The following is a 19,455-nucleotide window of genomic DNA, read 5'->3' as shown; positions in this document are numbered from 1 at the left end:
CCAAATGGCCTACAGGCCTCTGCCAAAGGCTTGTGTCTCACACATACTGCCAATGCATGTTATAGCATGGACACCCAAATAACAACATAACACACTCCACATAAGCCATATGCAAGGCCATGTGGACAAACCACAGTAACTAACATGCCCACCATGTCCCACTGCATGAACTGTGGACCAACACCAAAACACAGCTGTGATGAGGTGATAACCTTAAAGAAAGTATCAGAGAATGTATGCATAATGTATGGGAGAGGATAGAAAAATAGAAGGGGGTGGGAGCATGTGCAGCACGGAATGTGCAAGGTCGGGCACACAGCTGTGTGCACACACTATCCTTTGCTACAAACACATAAATGGGTGGCTAAAAACCTGCCTGTACACCACATTAGGGGTAATGTTCCAACTTATGGCCCCTGCCTCTGTGTAACTTGTGTGTATCTGTACAGCTGTGAGGTATTGCCACAGCAAGATAAGACCATACTGTCATGTTGGTGGATGTACAAGTATGGGATCCTCTGCCAGCACTGTACCAAGGTGCTGAACTGGATACACAGACCCAGCAGCAAGTGTCTGTAGCTCCCCCTCCAGAATGACATAACTTTCCATGAATATGTACGTGTTTGCCCACAATACCAGACGCAGCTGCATTCACCCCTGTTCCCCAGAACATCACTGTGAGCCAGAATGACCACCTGAGAGTACTTAAGGACATAAAACATCACAGTGTATACCAGTACACATGTCTGAATATCTCTGCTAACACCAATACCATGTAGCAGAAGCAGCACAGACTCAATCACCTACAGTACACATTATCCCTTACACAGTTAGACCCCATATTGCCAAATGATATACGGATACTCTGCAGAAACAGTTTTCTGCCTGTAGGTGTATAACACAAAGGTCTGCACTGGAGTACAAACTACATGGAATGGATCCACACATTCAATACAGAAGGGCATACTGGGCATGCTCACACAAACAAATGAAGCCCATATCCGCAAACAACAGTGGACCATGCATATGTGACAGTTGCAGATGTTAGTGTATACACTCCTCAGTATGTACCAGTCATGCTTTGCACACACATTGGATTGAAATACAGACATATATCTAAGGACAACACACTATAATATACCAGTAGTAGACATACATAGATGTGTGGAAGAGAGTGACTGTGACAAAGAGCCAGCCATCATGAGGCCTGTCCAACCCAGCACACAGCCAAATAGCTACAACCACATGATGTGTAAATATCACTCACTGTAGAAATTAGCCACTGGTATCCATCAGTATTACAGACTATGTGGTGCAAGTGCTAGCTGTGCAACATGACTGTTACAAGTCAGTAGTCATCTCGCAGCTGGATACACGTACCTGTGGAATATAACCCTGCGTGTGCCTGCATGTGGTGTGTCAACCTCCAGATGAATGGGTTATGGCCCATGCAGACACACTGCCCTCCCCATAGCCCTACTATGACAAACCTGCTGATGTCATCCACTTTGAAATACACCTTTGGGAATGAAGTAGCTCAGTAATCTCTGTGGCATGTCCTAAAACTGCGTAATGCTGTAGTGTGATAAACTAGTTAGGTAGGAGATCTAATCCCAGACATGGCAACTGTGTGTGTGTGCTTGTGCACACCTTACACCTTTGGGAAATGTGTAGCCCAGTAATCTCTGTGGTGTGTCCTGTAACTGTGTAATGCTGCAGTGAGATAAATTAGTTAAGTAGGAGTTCTAATCTGAGACATGGTACCTGTGTGTGTCTCTGTCTGTGTATGGAGCAATGTTTTTAGGCTAGCCACACTCACTACAATTCAAATGCCCTACTTTGGCAAGGCTGATGATGTCATTCACTGTGGAATACACCTTTGGGAAGGATGTAGCCCAGTAATCTCCATGGCATGTCCTATAACTACATAATGCAGTAGTGTGATAAACTTGTTAGGTAGGAGTTCTAATCCCAGACATGACAACTGTGTATGCGTGTGTCTGCCTGTGTAGGGAGCAATGCTTTTCAGGTTAGTCACACACACTACAATTCAAATGCCCTACTTTGACAAGGCTGCTGATGTCATTCACTGCGAAATACACCTTTGGGAAAGGTGCAGCCCAGTAATCTCTTTGGCACATCCTATAACAGCGTAATACCATAGTGTGCTATAGTACATTGGCAGGGGTTCTAGTCCCACACATGGAAAGTATGGATGCTTGTGTGTGTGTTTCTTTGTTTGTGTAGGGAACAATGCATTTTAGGCTGGTCACACTCACTACAAATCAAATGCCCTACATTGGCAAGGCTGCTAATATCATTCACTGTGAAATATACCTTTGGGAAAAGTGTAGCCCAGTTATCTCTGTGGCGCATCCTATAACTGCATAATGCTGTAGTGTGATATAGTACTTTGGTAGGGGTCTATTCCCACACATGCCAAGTGTGGATGTTTGTGTGTCTGTGTAGGGAGCAATGCTTTTTAGGCTAGTCACACATACTGCAATTCAAATGCCCTACTTTGGCAAGGCTGCTGATGTCATCCACTGTGAAATACACCTTTGGAGAAGATGTTCTCTAGCAAGCTCCATTGTGCATCCTATAACTGCATAATGCTATATTATAATAAACTAGTTAGGTAGGAGTTCTAATCCCAGACATGGCAGGTGTGTGTGTGTGTGTGTGTGTGTGTGTGTGTGTGTGTGTGTGTGTGTGTGTGTGTGTGTGTGTGTGTGTGTGTGTGTGTGTCTGGGTTTGTCATTCGTATCCTGTGTGGAGGTGGCTGTGAGTGTGTAACAACTGGATGCATTGTAGAGCGGGTTTTGCAAACTTCTTATATGGTGGCCCTATTATATGTCACAATGTCCACCTTACAAGGATAACATATGTGAAATAGCCAAGAAGCTGGGGTGGCAATCCATACCCCTACATGTGACATCAAGGCCTGGTGAACAATGTTAGCAACTATTGTATTATACAGAGAACACTTTCAACCCATGTCTCATACACAAGCACACTTGCCTAAGCAACAACTGCTATATTGGTAGTACCCTGTATATTGCCCACAGATAGTAACCATGGTGTGATTGCAGTGGATGACAGAGGGCATGTCACCCTGTCCATCAGTAACATACACATGTACATGCAGACAGTGCGTCTTCACTATGCTCCCCCACTGGACACTTGCAACACCTGTGGTGCCATCAAATGTGACCCACAAAGGACATACCATGCCTTATACACATGCCCTGTATGGACAGATGTCACTGACACCAGGGAATATCTGTATCATGCTATCAATGTAGGAGCAGGGTCAACCTGCTGTTCATTACCTGTTCCCAGCACATGGGGCCAGAATCGGCACATCTAATTATAACAATCTGTGTACACAGCATGGGCCAGACACCCGAGGTACAGTTCTACATGTCACTGTACATGCATGTGGGACGTGTGCACATCCCAGACAGCATTCATGTCATGGACTAAAGAACACATACATGGCAAGCATCGAATAGCAATGGACACACACAATTGTTACCCAGGTGACTGGATGGTGAATACAATACCCACCTGTGTGGGCCAATCCAGACACTACACCCCTGAGCCACACTGCAGACCATTATCATGTGACCTGATGCCAAGGTATACCTTTCACCTAGTCTTGTATAGCCTTCTGGCACAGTCAACCACTATGCACCCATGAAGCAATGTACACATGCATGCCAGTACTGGTACCCTGTGTCTGTATGTGTGGTGTATGATGCTTTTGACCACATTGACACTCACTACAACCCCCATTGGCATACTGAAGCATACTGTCTGATGTCAGACACCTCCCCATACCCTTTGCCAATATAACTGCCGGATAACCCCTGTGGTGCATGTGATACCTGCACAGTACTGTATTATGGCAAGCTAATTAGTGAGGAAGTGTATTCCTGACCCTGCCAAGTGTGTCAATGTGTGTGAGTCCCTGAGAGGGTGTGGCTGTGTTGATGATGACACCTGTCCATGCAGATAGGCACGTGTACTACAACTACCGTATCACTACCATATCACTGTTGCAGATATCACTCACCATCACATATATGTTTGGATAGCTCTTCAACATGTAAGCTATGTGGTGCATCCAATAGCTGTATAGACGTGATAGCAATGCATAGTCAGTCAGGGGTTTGATACCCTGTACTGGTAGGTGTGTGACACAAACATGCTTAGGTTTTACTCTCACACCCCCTCCCTGACTTATCTTTGCCTCTGTCTGCCTCTCTCACTCTCTCTCTGATGGATGTGGAGAACTGCACCTGCTTTGCTTAGGCAGCAGCATGTGTTTTTTAAGTGATGCTCATGATCAGCTGATGGCCTCTGCATGAATTGCAGCCCTCCTCTAGCTGATTGCATGTGGAACAGCTGTGGTAACATTCCCATAGCCATTTGCATGGAAACACACTCCAATATCTAGGAAAATCATGTTGGTGTTGGGCCTTTACTTTCACTGTGAGCAGTACCTAGATCTGGTGTTTGGCAAACAGCATCACAGATGGACTTGGGATTCACCTCTAACAACATACACTGTGGAAACAGGCCAACACACAGGAGTGGAATGTGTCTGACATGACTACAGAATGTAAGTGTTGCTAGTCTGTATTTGGAGTAATGTTGGTTTAACAGGGTGTGTGTGGATATTGCTGGTCTACATGTTTTAATACCTGTCATGACAGTGCTATGTTTCTGAGGAAACCTCCATCTGTAGGGTCATCTGAAGACTGGGCAGTGTGTGGGGCCTTTTGTTTCTTGTGTTACTCACAGAGCACCTATCTGTGAACTGCAGGAGCATAGTGTGAGGGTTGCAATCAGTACATGGTGACAGCCATGAGAGTTAATGACTTCATATCCCTCATAGTACATATGTCACAACAAACCCTGTTACAACAGTAAATGTATGAGGTTATCACAGCAACATGTCAATATTGGCCCTATGTTTGTGCCTCCAGCCACAACTCTGTCAACCATTGCACATATGTCATGCAGTAAGAGGCACATATGTTATGTACACCATAATTTATTGACATCATATCTGATAGCAAGCAGTGAGATATAAGACTGCTACACATGTTATGTATAGCAGGGGTTATATATCAGGACATAACCTGGGCATTATGTGGTTGTGTGTAGAGTACTGAGGTCTGTGTACTTATGGTGATTATCGACAGTGTGTGTATTGTGAATATGTACGTTGGTCTGTGTACAGACTGTGGTAGATGTCATTGTTCTTGGTCCTGTGCTATCTGGTGCAACATGCTGTTCCACTGTATGTTAACCTATCAGCTTACATGTTTGTAGGGCCAAACACACACATGTCCCATACCACAGACAGGCATCAGACCACACTGTGTAGTGGCCCAGTATATGTAATGTTAATGTGTGAGTGGCACATATGAGGATGGTGTTGATCAGATAGTCCATATACTGTAATATTACTCTAGCTTACCATATGTGGCTGTGGCTATGTTCGCATTGGCTGTGGTTATGCACTTTCACACAGGTGTCTGTTACTCTGTGCTGTGACATGCCTGCAGAGCCTGTTTTATATATATATATATATATATATATATATATATATATATATATATATATATATATATATATATATATATACAGGTGTATTCCCCCATAAGAAATGTAGGCCAATGTTGTGGCAGCCTGCCTGTAGCCTGCACAGTGCTTTGTTACATGACTATCAACTTAGTGTACTTACCTAGTGTGATGTTATGTCCAGATACTTGCCAGATGTACTGCTGCCAGGCCACCATAAAAATCATGTATGTCAGACAAAGCAGTGGGATGCTGTACGGATGTATATCACTAACTAGTGGGTAGTATGTGGCCATGGCACTTCTGTACCAGTGGTTATTATGTGTCAGGATGGACAGGGGTGTGTGAATGCATAACCTATGGAGGCAAATGTATACCAGTATTTACGTGATATACCCATCTACATGGCAGTTGACATCCACATTGTCAGGTTTGGTCCACATATCTTGCACTAAGGGGTTCTGTGTATACCTCTGGACTGACCAGAGGGTGTCAGACTGTCCACATGTATTGGCCATATCCCTGCTGTAGTCCACAGGATCATTACTGTGCTAGCAGTGGTATTGTACTATGATGTCCTTAGGATGTCTGTCAGTAGCTAATGGCACACATGTTAAAAGCAAATGTGACCTCCTACACACAACATGTCTTTGAAGACAACCCCTATCATAGTGGCAACAGTCTACATATATACCTGCAATACTTGGAGGCTCTGATCAAAAATCTACCAAAACAGCAGAGGCCACCAAAGCAGACACCCAAACAACTGCCTCCACAGGGCACAGCACATGCAACACATAGACCACAGAGTCAGTGTGCCAAACAGTCACAGCCCTTAAGGCCAAACACAATGCTAGACACACTCGTCATAGGTGACTCCATAGTCAGACACACTGACGTCCCGCTCACCAGATTGAGTAAGGAGAGGGTCACAGTAAGCTGCCTATCGGGCGCTAGAATCCACCACATAATGCAAGCACTCAGGTCACTCAACTGCAGGTACAAGTATGACTCAGTCTTTGTCCATGCTGGTGTGAACAACCTGAGATGTACCTACCTGGACTACATGAAAAGAGACATAGAGGAGTTCTCTGATTATGTAGCCCAGGCAGGTATGACCCTGACCTTGAGCAGTATCCTACCTTCACCAAGAATGATGCCGCAATACAGAGACAAGATAATCAGCTTTAATAATTGGCTTAAACGATGGTGTCATTCAAAGGGGATCCAATGTCTGTCTGCCTGGGATGACATGCTGGACAAGCCACGCTGCTTCGCAAGGGACGGCTTGCACCTGTCACCCCTGGGCTTCCGGATTTTGGCAAAGGCTCTTGCCACCCCCATTGTGCCTTTTTTTAGGCAAGGCTCAAATTCTAAACCTACCACCCTAGAACACAAAAAAGGAAAAAAAACTAAGGGTAATGTTGCTCAATGCCAGAAGTCTCAACCTCAAGATGCATGCACTCGAAGCCCTTCTCAGTATGGAGAACATCGATGTCTGTGCTGTGACTGAAACCTGGTTCAAGGCTCCTGAGAGCACCACGGCACTATCAGGTTTTACCTCATATCATGCGTTGCGGCCCCAAAATCCGGACAACACCAAGAAAGGAGGGGGGGTGTCCATATTCATCAAGGACACCCTCACCTCAAGGTTGGTGGCAACGCACGATGCATCGGAGACCATCCAGGTGCAGTTAACCATAGGCAAGACTGCTCTGCAATTTGTAGCATGTTACAGGCCACCCTCTCAATCTCAGGAACCTCACACAGCTTTCCTGAAAACACTGGAGGGGATAAATGTATCTCCAAACTCCATCATACTGGGTGATTTCAACTATCCAAATATAGACTGGGATCACTACTCAAGCCCCAACACTCTAGCCCAAAGGTTCCTAGAGTTCATAAACTCAAATGCCATGGAACAACTAGTCACCATCCCCACAAGAGGAGAAAACATACTAGATCTCATCATCACGAACATGGGGTCACAATGTTCAACACCAGAAGTATACCCATCATTGGTGAGATCAGATCATAAACTAATCTCACTGGAAGTCCACATCCCGCCCCACCCCAGATAAAAAAGACTACAGTGAAGAACTTCTCAAAAGCCGACTTCACACTTCTAAAGACTGGTGTGGTCTCTTTCAAGGCCCCCGAGCCAGCGGAAACCATTACTCAAACCGCTGAATCACTTACAAATGCCTTCTACCAGCACCTCCAGGACTGCATGGATCAGGCAATCCCAAACAAAACAAAGACTCTTTGTACCAAAGGCAAGTGTCCAGTCTGGTGGACACCAGCCATAAACAAGCTCTACAACAAAAGGAGGAAGCTACTACAAGATAGAGCAAAATCCGTAAAAGGGAAGACACCCTTGATCATCATAAGTAAATAACTGAGATCTCTCAAAAAATCATCCAAGGCAAATTTTGAGAGAAAAATCGCTAAGGACTCAAAAGACAATCATAAGGCCTTTTTTAGCTATGTTAGAAACCTGGGAGGAAACTCCCAGATATGCTCAGAATTAGTTCAAAATGATGTAAAAATCACTGAACCTACAGACGTTGCCAACATACTGGCAGACAGGTTCAGTGCAAACTCCCCCCCCTCCCCCCCAAAAGGAGAGATATCTATACCAGAGGATTGTAGCCCCCCAAACATCTCTAACGCTCAGGTGAGAACTGCTCTCTCCAAGGCGAAAAACACAGCATCCATGGGACCAGATGGTGTCCCCGGTTGTGTGCTCTACGAACTCAATGAGGAATTAAACCCACAGTTAGGGCAGCTGTTTAATCTTAGCCTCACATCAGGATACGTACCCAAGGAGTGGCGTACGGCAACGGTGGTCCCACTTCACAAGGGTGGTGCCTCCACCGACCCCGGAAACTACCGTCCCATCAGCTTGACAAGCCTGGTCTGCAAAGCTATGGAGAGGATCATAATGGAACTCATAAATGAAGACATAGGGGACTTGCAGACTTTGGATCCAACCCAGTTTGGCTTTGTCCAGGGCAGATCATGCCTTTTAAACTTGGTTGACTTTTTCAAAACAGTCACCAAGGCCATTGACGAGGACAAGGCAGTCCACACAGCCTACCTTGACCTGGCAAAGGCTTTCGACACAATACCCCACTCGGGTATCATTGAAAAACTCACCAGCTTAAATGTAAACCCATACGTCACAAGATGGGTTGTAAACTGGCTAAGCGACAGAACCCACAGGGTCAGAGTTGCTGGCGCCATGTCAGACTCCAAGCCTGTCACAAGTGGTGTCCCACAGGGCTCAGTCCTGGGCCCACTTTTGTTTGGCATCTACTTTTCAGAAGTACAAGCAAACACAGGAGGATTATGGCTGACAAAGTTTGCAGATGACTGCAAACTGGGCACCATAGTTGAAAACCCATCTGACACAGACATCCTTCAGAAGGGTCTCATAGAAACGGATAACTGGTGCCAGAGCCATGGCCTAAAGTTAAATGCCAAAAAATGCATAGTCATACCCTTCGGGAAAAACCAGGTTACCCCTAGTTACCATATAGGTGGTAATCCACTAAGCACAGAAGAGGTTATCAGGGATCTGGGGACCCAGGTTGACAGTAACCTTTCGTTTGACACTCACGTTGCCAAAGTAGTTAGGAAGACCTTCTACATTGCCCACCTGATCATGAAGGGATTCACATCTAGATCAAGGGAGGTCATCGTTCCCCTGTACTCATCACTCATCAGACCAATGATTGAGTACAATGCCCCATTCGGAATGTATCTGACCCGGCACCTGCAGCAATTGGAAAGGCCCCAAAAGTTTCTCACCAAAAGGATAAAGGGTCTCGAAAATATGTCTTATGCAGCCTGACTGAAGGAAATCCAGCTCTATTCAGTCACTTACCGTCTGCTCAGAGGTGACCTATGCCTGACATACAAGGCCATGTCCAACCCGGAATTAATGAACATGCTTCACCTCAAAAGATCTAAATCCATCAGAACTACAAGGGCAAGAGACTTAAACCTCAACACGGCTATTACTAGGACATGCTGGAGGGACAGATTCATCACCCAGAGACTCCCTATGCTGTGGAACAAAATCCCGGTACATGTGAGGCAGAGCACCTCGCTGGCTTTGTTCAAGAGAAATCTTGACCAATGGATGGGAGATCGCAGGTATACCCCAGGGATAACCTCAGTGTCACTGCTTGACAGAGGCACAGCAAAATAATGGGCATAGTATCCTTCAAACTAAAGGGGTGGCGAAAGCCACAAAACTCTGGGCTAGGCTTATAAATGCCCTAGGGCAGATAGCCTAGTATGAACCTATGAACCTATGAACATACCTGATATCCTCTTGCACTAAGAGTTGGAACTATTGGGGCTGAGGTAGTGCTCCACTCCATGGTCAGGACATATGGTGAACATATATGTATATATAATTATCTATATATCTATATAGATATATACATATCAACATACATAGATGGATATGCATATGTACATATATATAATACATATAAACACTCAGATATATACATATACACAGCAATATATGTCTACACATATACAGATAGAGATACCAATGCACATATACTTATGGATATCTACATGTATATTGACAGTAATAGGTATATCAGAATATATATGTATTCACATATAGTTATAGATATCTACCTATATATATATCTACATAAATAGGCATATCTGTACACATAGGATGTGCATACATATACAGCTATACACACACACACACACACACACACACACACACACACACATATATATATATATATATATATATATATATATATATACATACACACATACGAAGAGATATACACATGGTGATATATACGCTGCACTATACAGATGTGCATACAAGCATATGCATGAATATACATGTGTATATATGTGTAAACATATATCAACCTATTATATGTAGATATCCATATTCCTGTCATGTGTAAACCTCACGGATGTGTATACCCTCCCAGATGTATCTCACCGTATGTATCTGCTATGTGTACATTATGGTAAAACTACATATGTGATGCAACAGTCATATTAATAACAAGTACTACACAATTGTAGAAGTAAAGGCAATTGTTTAATACTAATCAATATGTGTATTGACAGATATATTGGGAAACAACAGCTGTCTTCACAGTGATCTTGGCGTAGTGGTTAAGTGTTGTGACTATAGTGTACAGGGTCCTGGGTTCAAGACCTGCAAGGGCTGTTCATTTTGTTGCTGGGCAGAACAAGGGCTGTCAGATACAGAATGGTTAAGGCAGTTTTAAGTAGCGTTAAGCACATTTGCGCGGGTTTGCAAGAAGCTAAGCAGTGCTAAGCTATGGGTAAATATGCGGGTACTTATACAGTGTAGGTTTTGCTTACCAGTGCAAAAATCAGCTTAGCTGTTATATTGTGGCAATGTTGATACCTGCTAAACATGGCTTAGACCTGGTAACCAGTTCACACCACCCAGTCTGATAACATAGCAGGGTAATGACATCTGTAATAAGTGTATGTAATGCCATGTACAATACATGCACCTATGTGCTGTCATTACAGTAGCAAGGGGTGTGAGTGTCATGTATGGGACACAGACATATATGAGGCCTGTACAGCACTGTTATCCATGTGAATGTGTTACATACAGGGGTAGTAGCCCAGGGTATGTGGTGTCACACTGACATGTAGTGTATCATGGTGGTACTACTGTTGACAGTGCTTACACAGGCAAGAGTAGAGTGCTAAATGTAATACTGACAACAGGCACACCTGCAGGCATAGCTGGACTCTCAGGCCTCCCTGTTGTATCCCTGGTGTGTGAATTGTGTCACAGTACATAACCCCTACTGTGTAATGATCCACCATGTGGAATGTAACTGTAGACTACCGTCTGTACGGCACATGTATTTTAGGGCTTCTGACATGTAGTTATGACATACATATTGTTGTCAAATGTCTATCTGTCAACACATTCATCCTACTGCATAGCTACTTTCCAAGCTAATGACTGTCAGTCCCTGTACAGATGTGCAGATGGCAGGTATCCAGCTGGGATATGTACAGGCAACCTAAGCTTGATTGACACTGACATGTCTGCGCAGCTGTGTAAGAACTGGCACATATAGGAGATAACACCCTGTATGCACCACATGCCACGGGTACCTCCACTACACTACCACAGTCAACAGAACATGCTTGGGTACAGGTCTCAATCACTGACACTAACCATGTGTTGTAATGCATGTTGCATGAATGTCAACTTGATCACCTCAGTGGCCATATGCAGGAGGCATCTGGAGAATTAGCTGATGCATGTCACTCTCATCCTGAGGGTCACCACAGTAGTGTCTGTCGATAGATTGCCTGCTGCCACATGGCAGGTGGCAGGATACCACTGTACACACAACCGCTACACAACTCATCTCTCCTTGGACAATAGCTAGGTACACATCTATGACCACCTGCATTGATGCACCCCAGTACTGACACATGTGTACATGTGCATGACTGAGTATAGCAGTGTCTGTGTGTGTTAGCACACCTGTACTTGGGAATTCCATGAGGGCCTTCACAACCACCACAACACCCATTGCCATAGTCAGTTCCGGCTACTGCTGTATGGGACATTACATGTACCCTGTTAAGATCCTCTCCATACCGGCTACACAAGCCTTGCAATACCAACACAACAGTGTTGTACAAATGGGTTGATAAGCATGGATACCCATTGTGTTCTGACAAGTGTGTGTATGTGTGCATGTCCGTGCATCTGTAGGGTACAGCATTCCGAAGTCACATACTCCTATTACAATACCCATTGTGACACAGTAGTGCAGATAGTGTTATTGCTGCCCATAGGTGAGACATGACAATGCAACACCCTACTATGCATGTGGCATGTGCGTTAGATACATATCCCTGTAGTACCAAGGTTGGGATATGCAATGGGTTGTATAGCAGTCATGGCCAATGTGTGATGGTGGGTATGTCAGAGTGTCTTCATGGGTTTCAAGGAGTACAATATCCACTGGGGTATGTGAGTGCTCTGTACGCTGTCATTACACCAAGGTACACCCGGTATATGTCCCATGTACCACATTATGGTCACAACTGTCACATCAGCCATACAGGTAACTGATACCACAATTCAGGCCAGTTATGCATGTGCTGTGTGCAGTCTACTTGTAACACATTGGACACATGGTCAAGTTAGTTAGCAGTGATAGGCCCAGGTCTCTCGGATGTGTGTCTGTCTGTTATGTGTCTGTTAATGTGTATATGAAGACATGTCACACTATGTATTGTCCATATGCACTCATTACATCCCCCATTAGCATACTGTACATTTCTGGGAATGTTCTGCATGTAACATGTAACCTGGAACACACCTCACCCTAAATGCAGTGTGGTGTGTAAAATGAAAGTCACACATTTCAGTATCACTACATACTTAGGTAAGGGTTTAGTCCCAGTGTTGTCAAGTAAGAGTGTGCATGTATGTGGATGGGTCTACATCAGGTTGCAGATTGTACACATCCCAGTGGGTCACCTGTCCATGTGGCACAGGCAATAACTGTTATACAAACCTGTGAGTTGTGTTCAACTGTACTCCAAATAAGTCACAGCCATGGTGTAACCACAGTGCCATACCCCATTGTGAATATGACTGCAGACCATCCTCGTGCTGACACATGTACACCTACAACACAAATGGATATCATTATAGAGACCACAATCAACCAGTGTTACTAACAGCTATAATGCATCATTGCTGGATGGCTACACTGCCTGACATATATGCATTACACTTTACTCCATACAACATGTTACACTGCAGTACTGTGCTATGCTGTAGTACAGTCACTGTGTGCATCAGAACCATATTAGCCTGTCCCTGCATCGGTAGTATGGATGACAGAGATGCGGCACAGGTATCATCATATGCACAGGGTGTGTTGTTCGTTTGCCAGAGGCCAAGGGTGGGCCATACATTTGACACCATGTGTGTGGGTGAAGGGTGTAATGAGGTGAACTGGGTGAGCTGATGTGGTGTGTGTAGGTATTGGATTGCCCTAGGTGTGTTCATATAGTGTGTGGGTATGCATGCACACAGTTCTGCATGTGACTGCCCTGCACAGGTGTTTATGGACAGCTACAGATCATACCTGGCAGGGTGTGCAGTTCACTGCCTCCAGCCATGGACATGTGGACTGTGCCTGCCAAGGCTTCCATAGGCACATCCAGGTACAGGCCTTGATGTGCTACTCTCATCTGACAATGACAAATGTCCGATGGAACCAGGTCCCTCCTGGGACTGGCCAGGACCACGTGTTTGTGGCCTGCAGTGATGTGGTGTGGACAGCACCCCCCCACAGTGCCGGGGCTTGTACTGCCACTACGGGAGCCCCTTGGTGTCCCAGCATGTACACATTGACTGCCAGCTGTTGGCATTGCTGGCCTGCATCCATGTGGCCATCGCCGCACTCCCAGCACATCTTCAAGCATGGTCAGGCCACAGTCAGTGAGGGCCATAATTTCACCAGACCATCTATCCATGAACTCAGTTAACACACGGATGGCACCAGCCAATCCGCTGGCGTTGTCACTTCCTGATGTGAGAGCAGCCCTCTGCAGCCTCAGGCCCTGTCTGGTGTAATGTTCCATAACATGCCTGAGCCGCCATGACAGCCTGAAACATGCACCTGCTGATACCAGCTGTGTTGCGTCTGCCAGGTGCATCATGACCAGCGGCCCTATCACAAGCACCCTGGGACATCTGCCTATGTGGTGCCCTGCTGGACATCCGACTATGCCTGCTGCGACCAGACACAGTAGGCATGGTTACCACACTTTCCTATGCATTGCCACCAAATGCCAGCTGTCACTCCACTATGGCCACTGGTAATGGGTAAGTATAGGCACTGAAACTGTGTGTGGGGTTGGGGTGGCTAAAAGGGGGATGTCAAATGATGGCACTGTTTTGGTCCCTGACAACCCCCCCTCAACAGTACAATCATCATCTTCGGTGTTTGTATGGACACCAACATCAAATTGCATGCAGGAGGAACCCTGACCCACCTCGCCACCTGTGGGGGAAAACAATAAACACACATTAAAACCTGTACAGCTTTGCATAACAATACACACACACACATACACATACACACACACACACACACACACACACACACACACACACACACACACACACACATACTATCGTAATACCTACCTGTCCATGACTTTACAGACAGTCCCACGTATATTTCCATGTGTTCGCAAACCTGCATCACACTTGGTAACATACACACATTGATACCACTCATTAACATATCAGTCCTCTAAATACCTAGACAAGTGATCACAACACAAGACGTACATTACCTGACTGACCTGTGTGTTGTGGTTTTAGATGGCTTCACTGCTGTCATTCAGTATTTGCCCTGTGTATGTCCAGACATCATGAGCATGGCCCCTATATGTGAGGGCTACTATGTTCACTCTATAATATCACGCACTGGAGTGTCATGTGTATGTATTGCTCAGTACACACCAGATATGCTGCTCAATCAGCCTATCATGTGACATCTGTAATATATGGATGCACTCCCTGGTGTTGACTAGTACTTTCCCAATGCATCTGTAGTGCTGCATACATGGGTTGTTGGTCCCCTCTCTGCTGAATGCGATATTAAGGGTATACCTGGTGTCTACCGTCCCTCTCAATGCCTTTTCCATGCTACAGACCTTATTATTCTATCAGCTGTCCTGTGATTACATACATGACAAGTATTCCTGGTGTGTAATGTGGCAGTCCATGTCCATGTCTGATGAAGTCTGCTTAGGGCAGACGAAAGCGCTCAATTTCGTGGATTTTAAGCAACATTAAAGACCTTTTTGTTAGTTTGAACGGAGCTTTGTATTCGTTTTTTGGTTGCATGTACTGCATGATCCCAAAAGGAGGCACTGCTGTATGAACAACACCACAATCACACATGTGCATAAATGGCCACCCACACAAACACACATACATGCACACAGGCATCCTACATGCATCAACCTCCCTCCACTTCACCAGAGTGACCCTACAGACAAACTAACTATCCACCAGGATGCACACACACACACACATACAGGTAAGGTTGCACAATGATAGTGCACACAGTCCTCCTATTAACCATCTCTCAACATGCATGACATATGGTACACAACAGCATACAGTGCAGCTTTAGTCAATTCATGCTAGCAACAGTATACATTTGTGTGATGCATGTGCTGTGTCACTAGATGAGTCCCCTTGCCCTGGATACCACTGCACCCATGTACACAGTATTGCTGTGCACCTGTTCTGCACCATGCCATGTTCTGTGCACTACACCTCACAGGTGTACAACCCATTGCTGAATGTGTAGTACTGTGTCAGTTATGTCAGCTTTAATGCTCACACCCCTACGTTTTTCAGCAACACATACCTGGGATGATATGTGGACAGATGTCATTTGTAAATGCTTGATGTCTGATTTACTGCTCAACATCAGCAGACCATGTATGACAAATCCAATACAATTACACTGACAACCATCAGAGCATACCATGGCTATGGGGGGTGTACACACCCTTATTGATATGAAGCACCCATCCTTGATCTGCCATGGGACCACATCACTGCATATCTTAACAGTACATGAGCCCGATATGTGACATATATTCTGTACTTTCACATGCAGTGTCTACGGAATGGGTTAGGTGTGTGGATGCTGACTGCGATGCATACACTCCGTGTGGGCATATGTGTGCACACCCTTATCATGATGGTTTATTGTACTTATTGTTATGTGTACTACAGCAGTCGCTACTCCTGGCAGGGGTATACTAGCATGGGCCATCTGCATTTGCCAGTGTATGTTCAGTCTGCCCTACACATGTCCGCCTAATCTGCATGATTGCAAGTTCTACTCCTGTGCACATTCTTTAGTGTTCACACAGTGCTGTCACTATTGCTGTGGGGGTAGGGTTACATCTGCCACAGTTCCTGAACCTGACTATGTGCAAATACAGCCATTCTTAGCATCCTTAGGATCCCTGCTGCAGTGCACTGGTGTGTCATACTGACACACCCCACCTTCAGCCTTTTTACAGATGCTTAACAAGTAAGGCCTATACATGTGTGTCACTTTGCAGTTCCCCATACACTGAACACCACATGTTGCAGCCTAGTCCCAGCTGATAATGTGGCCCACAGTAATACCTTTTTCCATAGTGTAACTCTGCAACAGTTGCCATTGTCCTACAGGTATATACAATGGTGTTGCACTGTATATGGGTGTTGTTCCAAACATGTCCCTACTGTAGGCCATGTCTCCCATGTTCCAAACATGTCCCTACTGTAGGCCATGTCTCCCACCATTATGTTACTCCCTGTGGACACATTCTGCAATGACAGGATGTTAGTTATCTTGCAGGTGTCTGACATGGGTCTATATTAGAATGTTGAAAGTTCATTATAGGTTCATAGGTAGGTACTAAGCTATTGACCCTGGGGCCTATACAAGCCCAGCCAAAAAGGTACCCTGGCTTTTGCCACCCAAGAAAATTATTTTCCTGTGCCACTGACAAGAATATACCTGTAGGACAATGGCAACTGTTGCAGAGTTACACTGTGGAAAAAGGTATTACTGTGGTCCACATTATCAGCTGGGACTAGGCTGCAATGTGTGGTGTTCAGTGTATGGGACACTGCAAAATGACACACATGTATAGGCCTTACTTGTCAAGCATCATGGTCACCACTGTGATGCCGTGCATTTAACAGCAACAGTACGTGCACATGTACAGCATGCATTTTGAGTAGTTGTGTTAGATGTGTGCATGGAATATACCATAGCCATTTGAATGTTCTAACATCAAACCCTATTCAGCAAATGCTGAAAATAGCGAAACAACAGATAAACGAATTTTTTCCCAGGGAAAGAATTCAGTTTTCTGTTTCTGTCATTTCGCTATTTTCAGTGCTGTGGTGGAAAGTTACGGGTCGGGTTCAGGTAAGTGTGTGATTGGGCATGGGTTAGGTGAGTTAGGGTTAGGGCACGTGGGAGATATGTGTGCGATTGTGTGGACGTGAGGGTTAGGGCGGGTTAGGTGAGTTAGGGTTAGGGCGCGGGTGAGGTGAGTTAGGGTTAGGGCGCGGGTGAGGTGAGTGTGCGATAGTGATGGACCATAGGGTTAGGGTTTGGGTTAAGGTAAGTGGATAGTGGTGTTTGTACAGTTTAGTGTAGGGTTAGCTGCAAGATTTTGGGTGTATGTGTGTGGATTGCTGTTTGTTTGGTGTGCTTGTGTTGTGTGTATGTGTTTTGGAACAGCAAATTTTTTCCCTAGGAAAAAATTGCTGTTCTGAATGTTAGATGTTGTCTGTGTTAGATGTTAGAACATTCGAAATAATGAACTTTCGATGTTCTAATATAGACCCGTCTGACATGCCCTTCCAATACCCCATCATGGTTACCACTGTGATGCCGTGCATTTAACAGCAACAGTACGTGCACATGTAGAGCATGCATTTTGAGTAGTTGTGTTAGATGTGTGCATGGACTATACCATAGCCATTACATGCCCAGTGTATTGGAAACATCTACATAAACCATACTCACCAGCTACAGGCTACTGCCTTGGTGGTATACCAGAGGGACCTACATAAGAGGGTGAGAGATGCAAAGTCAGTGGCCACACCTGTGGCATTGCTACAGGGTGGGTGCAGCATTACAATACATCAACAGTGCATGTCCACAATACTACCACATATGCACATCTGTTTATCACTACTATGCAGCAACAAACTATATCTATGACATGTCAGATATGCATGATCTACCTGTACAGATGCAGATGTATAAGCAACAGTAGTCTACTGATGTGCCCTGTGGCCTTACCTGCATGCTCCTCAGCCGGTGTGGGTAGAACCCACCTACACAAAGATGTCTGGCAGTTGCTGGCTATGTGGACAGGCAGGTGCCATGAGACTGGCTAGGAGGTCCTCCACATGTGTCAGGGGGGGATGGATGGCATGACCCCCCAGACTGCAGCAGCACGGTGACAGGCATTGCCAAGCAGGTCAGAACAATGATGCCAGACCTGCTCATAACTGCTGTTGTGCAGTCCAACAGCACTGACCCTGTGGACTAGGTCATTCCACAGAGCTGTCCACTCCTGCTGATCATGGGTAGCCCGGCCAAACAAGCCAGGGTAGTGCTGTATGAGGTGGTTTACCAGAATGTTGTTTTCAGCTGCTGTGTACACGGGACACCTTCCATGGGATATCTTGCCTGAAAGACATAAAGATGGACACAGGTGTGAGCAAGTCATGCAGCAAGGTTAGCACAGTTCTTAATACACATCACTGTCACCCCCCACCATATCAGTGACAACAAACTGTACACACAACTCAATAGGTATGGCACAGCATACCTACCAGTGGGGCAGATATTGTATTGTACCACACTTTGTGCAATGTGTTTGCAGCCATTTTCCCTCTGTGGACACTATCATTGCTGGCCTGTTGCAGACTATTCACCTGCATGCCATTGTCAGGGCCACTATAGTTCCATATATGCCTGTGGTATGCTTGCTATGTGGTTGCTGCACATCTGACATTCTGTGTTATTCTGGTTATCTATGCATGCTGTTGGACATGTTCTGGGATTGTGTAGACTATTACTACCGACGTATATTCTATAACAGTGACACAATAGCATGTGTATGTACTATTGGCCAGCAGGACCACCTCTCCAAACTTATCTGCTTATGTTACCAGGCCACATTACATGTGTGACACACCCTGGGGCCTCCTCATGTACTGCTCCA

This window comes from Protopterus annectens, chromosome 5.part0 (assembly GCF_019279795.1).
Source record: "Protopterus annectens isolate FY-2018-M chromosome 5.part0, PAN1.0, whole genome shotgun sequence".
In the NCBI taxonomy this organism is placed as follows: Eukaryota; Metazoa; Chordata; order Ceratodontiformes; family Protopteridae; genus Protopterus; species Protopterus annectens.
Note: the sequence above shows the minus strand (reverse complement) of the source record.